The 7481-nt window shown below is 39.5% G+C and overlaps 1 long non-coding RNA gene across 1 annotated transcript; it reads left to right on the top strand.

Moving 5' to 3' along the window:
• The first annotated feature begins 2201 nt into the window (after window positions 1-2201).
• LOC131995195 (uncharacterized) lies at window positions 2202-3372 on the top strand. Its single transcript, XR_009397249.1, has 2 exons — window positions 2202-3171; window positions 3249-3372. It is a non-coding gene; the product is annotated as an uncharacterized LOC131995195 (long non-coding RNA).
• Window positions 3373-7481: the final 4109 nt, after the last annotated feature.

Raw genomic sequence — 7481 nt, forward strand, 5'->3', positions numbered from 1 at the left:
ATGGACTTAATATGTCATGACGATCATGAATATATATATTTTATGGGGACTAAGACGAATATTTCGAGGAGTTTCAAACAGAATGACGAAATAAGTATACCCGCATCCTATGGTGGAGGGTATAAAAAAGCGTGCTAAGTTCGGCCGGGCCGAATCTTGGCCGAATCGCAACAGAAAATTTCATCCAAATCGGACAAAATTGCGGCTTGTAAGGGCTCATGAAATCAAATCGGAAGATCGGTTTATGTGGGAGCTATATCAGGTTATAGACCGATTAGAACCGTACTAAGCACAGCTCTTGAAAGTCGTTAGATCGGTTTATATGGGATCTATATCAGGTTATAGACGGATTTGGACCGTACTTGACACAGTTATTAGAAGTCTTAAAAGAGCATTATATGCAAAATTTCAGCTAATCGGACAAAATTGCGGCTTTTAAGGGATCAAGAAGTCAAATTTAGAGATCGGTTTATATCAGGTTATAGACCGAACGGAACGTACTTGACACAGTTGCTGAAAGTCATAACAGATCACCACATGCAAAATTTTAGACAAAAATTGCGGCTTCCATGGGCTCAAGAAGTCAAATCTGAAGATCGGTTTATATTGGAGCTATATCTCTCCGAATCATTTAATAACAAACGAGGTTTCAGACAAGGAGACAGCCTATCTTGTGATCTCTTTAATATATTGCTGGAGAAGATAATACGATATGCAGATGTGAGTAAGTATGGCACACTTATCACAAGAGAACACATGCTACTCGCCTATGCCGACGACATCGACATTATAGATCGGTCACCGGAAGTAATAACTGCAGCCTTTGAAAGAATCGAAAGAGAGTCAGTGCAAATGGGTCTGGCAGTAAATGGAGATAAAACGAAACAGATGGTTTCAACTCCCAAAAAGCCTTGCACTACCGAGCAGATAAAGAAAATGGAGAAAGTTGGGAACCACAACTTCGAGACAGTCAGTAACTTTATATACCGCGGCAACGCCGAAACCGAAACGAATGACACCAGTTTTGAGATTAAGCGAAGAATAATACTGGCAAACAGATGATACTTTGAACTCAGTGGGCAGTTTGGAAGCAAGGCCACTTCTCGGCAGACGAAGCTTACACTATATAAGACACTGATACTATCCGTGCTGTTATATGGTTCTGAAGCATGAGTACTTGTGAAAGCAGATGAGGTAGTTCTTGGAGTATTTGAAAGAAAGATTCTTCGTAAAATATATGGACCAATTTGCGTTAATGGAGAATATAGGCGACGTATCAACCACGAGCTGTATGAGCTGTATGACGACGATAGCATAGTTACACGCATCAAAATACAACGGCTGCGTTGGCTAGGTCATGTTGTCAGAATGGATGAAGAAACTCCAGCAAAGAAGTCTTTTAAAGGCAAACACGGTGGTACACGCAAACCGGGAAGACCAAAGCCCGATTGATATCAAGTTGTGGGAGACACCTCGAAACATGGTGTGAGGGATTTTAGAATGAGCGCAGAAAATCGAGGCGCCTGGAACGCTTTTCCAAGTTCGGTTAGTGGAACAAATATTCTGTCATAGCCAATTAAAGCAAAATAAGGTTTATAAAGGGTGATTTTTTTGAGGTTAGGATTTTCATGCATTAGTATTTGACAGATCACGTGGGATTTCAGACATGGTGTCAAAGAGAAAGATGCTCAGTATGCTTTGACATTTCATCATGAATAGACTTACTAACGAGCAACGATTGCAAATCATTGAATTTTATTACCAAAATCAGTGTTCGGTTCGAAATGTGTTCATTCACCGTAACGTTGCGTCCAACAGCATCTTTGAAAAAATACGGTCCAATGATTCCACCAGCGTACAAACCACACCAAACAGTGCATTTTTCGGGATGCATGGGCAGTTCTTGAACGGCTTCTGGTTGCTCTTCACTCCAAATGCGGCAATTTTGCTTATTTACGTAGCCATTCAACCAGAAATGAGCCTCATCGCTGAACAAAATTTGTCGATAAAAAAGCGGATTTTCTGCCAACTTTTCTAGGGCCCATTCACTGAAAATGATTTTCAAGCGTTGCTCGTTAGTAAGTTTATTCATGATGAAATGTCAAAGCATACTGAGCATCTTTCTCTTTGACACCATGTCTGAAATCCCACGTGATCTGTCAAATACTAATGCATGAAAATCCTAACCTCAAAAAAATCACCCTTTATAGCAGTTGCGTCAGGCTATAAACCGATTCGAATCATTTACAGCGTTGCCTGGAATTTTTCCCTGCTCGTGCTCAAAAAAGCCTAATGTTGAGTTTCGTTTAAGTGGGAATTGTAAAAGGGTATGAACCCATCAGCAACATACATAGCATGAATGCTGGATGTTACACCAGAATAGTACGTGGGCTATATCGGGCAGTACTGAACTATAGCTACTATATAAACCGATTTCAAGATTTGACTTTTAGAGCACCTAGAGGCCTCTTATTCAATTTGGATGACAAATTTTACATATTATTCAGTTATAACTTCAAATATCGATACTAAGTATGCCTCAAATCAGAGCTCAACCTTATGGCAATCCCATATAAACCAATCCGATACCTGGATTACGAGAATTCCCATGTATGGTATATGCAAAGGTGGCCCAAAAGTTGTTTTTCGAAGCATTTCCATATTTTATGTGTTTGCCACTTGTGCTCACATTTTGAATGTTTATTTAAAAATTGTTTTTTTGATCATTCGATGCTGTGCGATCTCTTGCTCTTATCAATACCTCCACATGACCTACATCCGCATATGTGGCACCCCTTATCAAATGGGTCAGTTTTTGGTTGTTTTAATTGAATTTTTTTATTTGGTTTTTTTTCTAATATTTTCATGAAACCCGAGTTGCTGTTCTAAAACTAAATAAATGCCTTGCCATGCATGGCGCTGACAACAGTCTTCAAGAGTCTATTCGTTGCTTTGGCCGTTAGTGTTTTGGAACAAAATTGTCCAGAATGAAATTCCTTTTGATTTGCATGACATTGGTTATCAGTTTGTTTGCCCTAGTGCAAGGTGATAATTGTTTGCGTCCTTGTCCAATGAACTTGGCTTGGGTATGTGGAGAACATGAGGATGGCAGCCATAATAGTTACCCTAATGAATGCGCTATGGAGGCAGCTGCCTGCAATCTTGGCAAAGGTAAGTGATTTTTTTCTAAAATTGACGTTAGATCTGTGGCATGATTCAAATAAAAACAAACTCCTCTCTTATTGCAGCAATTGTTAAAGCCTATGACGGAGAATGCAAATAAATGGAGATACTTGTGATTGGTTAATATTGGTAATTTTTTTTAATTTTCGTAAAATAAAAACTGCAATATTGAATACTCAACATCATCGATCCCCTGCATTCTTCTTATAACATAGTTCAGTTTTTAGGATATATAAAAAATTGTATCAATACAAGTATTGAACAAAAATCACAAGGAGTAAAACCAGGAGTTTGGCCACCGTAACTCAAATGACGCTGAACGCCTGAATTTCGAATATTATCAATATCAGGTTCAATGAATCCAAATGAACTAAATTTACCGATATAGCTCAATTTTTGCATATTCCGTTTATTTATGATTCAAATCGGTGCATAATGTGATATAATTTCCACATAAAGATATTTTTTAAGCAACTAAAAGTCATTGATATGGGTCAATGATCTGGGCCAAAATGAAGAAGGACGTCGAAGAGCCTAACTAAAAACACTGTCTCAAACTTCAGCGACATCGGAGAATAAATGCGCCTTTTATGGCCCCCCAACCTAAAACCGAGAGATCGGTCTATATGGCAGCTATATCCAAATCTGAACCGATCTGTGCCATATTGCAGAAGTATGTCAAGGGGCTTAACTTAACTCACTGTCTCAAATTTCGGCGACATCGGATAATAAATGCGCCTTTTATGGGCCTAAGACCCTAAATCGGAGGATCGGTCTGTATCGCAGCTATAACCAAATCTGAACCGATCTGGGCCAAATTGACGAAGGATGTCGAATGGTCTAACACAACTCACTTTACCAAATATCAGCAAAATCGGATAATAAATGTGGCTTTTATGAGCCTAAGACCCTAAATCGGCAGATCGGTCTATATGGAGGATATATCAAGATATAGTCTGATATAGCCCATCTTCGAACTTAACCTGATAATGGACAAAAAAAGAATCCACATTTATTATCCGATTTTGCTGAAATTTTGGACAGTGAGTTGTTTTAGGCCCTTCGACATCCATCTGTAGTTTGGCCCAGATCGGTCTAGATATGGATATAGCTGCCATATAGACCGATCCTCCGATTTAGGGCCTTAAAAGCCACATTTATTGTCCGATTTTCCTGAAATTTAGAACAGTGATTTGTGTTAGGCCCTTCGACATCCTTCTTTAGTGTGGCCCAGATCGGTCTAGATATGGATATAGCTGCCATATAGACCGATCCTCCGATTTAGGGTCGTAGGCCCATAAAAGCTATATTTATTATCTGATTTTGCTGAAATTTGGAACAGTGGGTTGTGTTAGGTCCTCCGACATCCTTCTTCAATTTGGCCCAGATCGGTTTATATGTGGATATAGCTGCCATATAGACCGATCTCTCGATTTAAGGTTTTGGATCCATAAAAGGCGCATTTATTGTCCGATTTCGCCGAGATTTGGGACAGTGCGTTTTGTTAGGCTTTTCAACATCCGTGTCGTATATGGTTCAGAGCGGTTTATTTTTAGTTATAGCTACCAAAAAGACCAATATTTTGTTATACACAAGTGAACAATGACTTGTACTTATTAGTATTTGGTCCAAATCGGAACATATTTCGATATAACTGCTATGGGACATATGGTATGCATTTTACACCGGATTTTAATGAAAGGTGGTTTACATGTATACCCGAGGCGGTGGATATCCGAAGCTCGGTCCGGCCGAACTTAACGCCTTTTTACTTGTTCGATATATATATGAGCTACATCAACGAAAGTTTATAAGAATTGCGTCTTCTAGACGCTCAAGAAGTCAAGACCAAGATCGTTGTATATGGCAGCTATATCAAAACATGGACCGATTTGGCCTATTTATAATCCCAATCGACCTACACTAATAAGAAATTTTAATGCAAAATTTCTAGCTTTACTCTTTCGAAAGTAAGCGTGCTTTCGACAGACAAACAGAACCGGTTTTCTTAAAATTTTCACAGATTGTGTAGGATGGTCTGAAAGGAAAAGTAGGCTATACAAAGTATTGATATCGGAAGGGGAGCGGACCCTTCCCCTTACCCCAAAAGCACCACCCAGAGATAAAAGTGGATCTATCAGAGCTATATGGGACTCAAATGAAATGCATTCGGTAGTAGAGTACTAATTTGATAATAAACATTGGGTACTGGCCCGGACCCCAAAACCCCTTAAAATAGGTATATTGGACGATAATGACAATATGGGACTCAAATGAAAGGAATTAGAGAGTAGATAACGAATATGGTATGGAAGGAGAAGTACGCTAAAGGATTTGTTGATATCGTAAGGGAGCGGACCCTCCCGCTTACCCCAAACGCACCACCCAAAAATAAATGTGGACCGATCGGTACAATATAAGGCTCTAATAAATGGTATTCGGGAGTAGAGTATTAATTTGATAACAAGTAGAAGCGTGCTTAGTTCGGCCGGGCCGAATCTTGGGAACCCACCACCATGGGTTCTGCTCAAAATGTATACAAACTAAATTTAGTGGAAGGGCATAATTCTAATCTACATACCAAACTTCTGACAAACCAGCAAAAATTAAAGCTTCAAGAAACCGAACAACGATAATCGAGAAACCGGTCTACATGGGAGCTGTATCAGGTTATAGACTGATTTGGACACAGTATTGGAAGTATTTGTTATTGAAAGTCGTAACAGAACGCCGCATGCAAAATTTAAGCCAAATCGGACAAAAATTACGGCTTGTTAAAGACTCAAGAAGTCAAATCGAAAGATCGGTTTATAAGTGAGCTATACCGGGTTATAGACTGATTTCAATTTTACTAAAAACAGTTGTTGTTATAACCGAACACTATCTGCAAAATTTTAGCAGAATCGGACAAAAATTGCGGCTTCTAAGGACTCAAGAATTCAAATCGGGAGATCGGTTTATATAAAAGCTATATCAGGTTATAGACCGATTCTGACAGTACTTAACACGGTTATTAGAATTCATAACAGAACACCGCATGCAAAATTGTAGCCAAATGGGAAAAAAATTGTGGTTTCCAGAGGCTCAAGAATTCAAATCGTTTATATGGAAGCTATATCAGATTATATACCGATTCGAACCCTACTTAGCAAAGTTGTTGGGAGTCGTAACAGAACTCTATATGTAAAATTTCAGCCAAATCGGACAAAAATTGCGGCTTTCAGGGGCTCAAGAAGTAAAAAGGCGACCACAGTAGCGCAGAGGTTAGCAGGTTCGCCTATGATGCTGAAGGCCTGGGTTCGAAATCTGGCGAGACCATCAGAAAAAATTTTATAGCGGTGGCTTTCCCCTCCTAATGGTGGCAACAATTGTGAGATACTATGCCATGTAAAACTTCTCTCCAAAGAGGTGTAGTACTGCCGCATGCCGTTCGGACTAGTCTATAAAAAGGAGACCCCCTTATCATTGAGCTTAAACTTGAATCGGACTGCACTCATTGATAGGTGAGAAGTTTGTCCCTGCTCCTTAGTGGAATGTCCATAGGCAAAAGTTTTAATTTGCAAGAAGTCAAATCGGGAGATCGGTTTATATGGGAGCTATATCAGGTTATAAACCGATTTGGACCGTACTCGGTACAGTTATAGGAAATCGCAACAGAACACTATCTGCAAAATTTTTGCATATTCGGACAAAAATTTCGGCTCCCAGGGGCTCAAGAAGTCAAATCGTCAGACCGTTTTATATGGGAGGTATAGTAGGTTATAGACTGATTTGGACCTTACTTGGCACAGCTACAGGAAATCGCAACAGAACACTATCTGCAGAATTTTAGCTGAATCATACAAAAATTGCGGCTTGTATGGACTCAGGAAATCAAATCGGGTGATCGGTTTATATGGGATCCATATCAGATGGTAGACCGATTTGGACCGTACTTGGCCCAGTTGTTAGAAGTAAAATTTGCAAAATATTACCCAAATCGGACAAAAACTTTGGTTTCCAGCGGCTCAAGAATTCAAACCTGGAGATCGGTTTATATGGGGGCTATATCCAAATCTAAATCGATATGGCCCATTTGCAATACCCAACGACTCACATCAATATTAAGTATCTTTGAAAAATTTCAAGCGGTTAACTTTACGCGTTTGACCGCTATCGTGATTTTGACAAACGGGCGGACGGACGACATAGCTAGATCGACTCAGAATGTCGAGACGATCCAGAATATATATTAGAATTTCGAGGTGTTACAAACGGTTTGACTAGATTAGTATATCCCTATCCTATGGTGGTGGGAA

This window comes from Stomoxys calcitrans, chromosome 2 (assembly GCF_963082655.1).
Source record: "Stomoxys calcitrans chromosome 2, idStoCalc2.1, whole genome shotgun sequence".
NCBI classification, from domain to species: Eukaryota; Metazoa; Arthropoda; class Insecta; order Diptera; family Muscidae; genus Stomoxys; species Stomoxys calcitrans.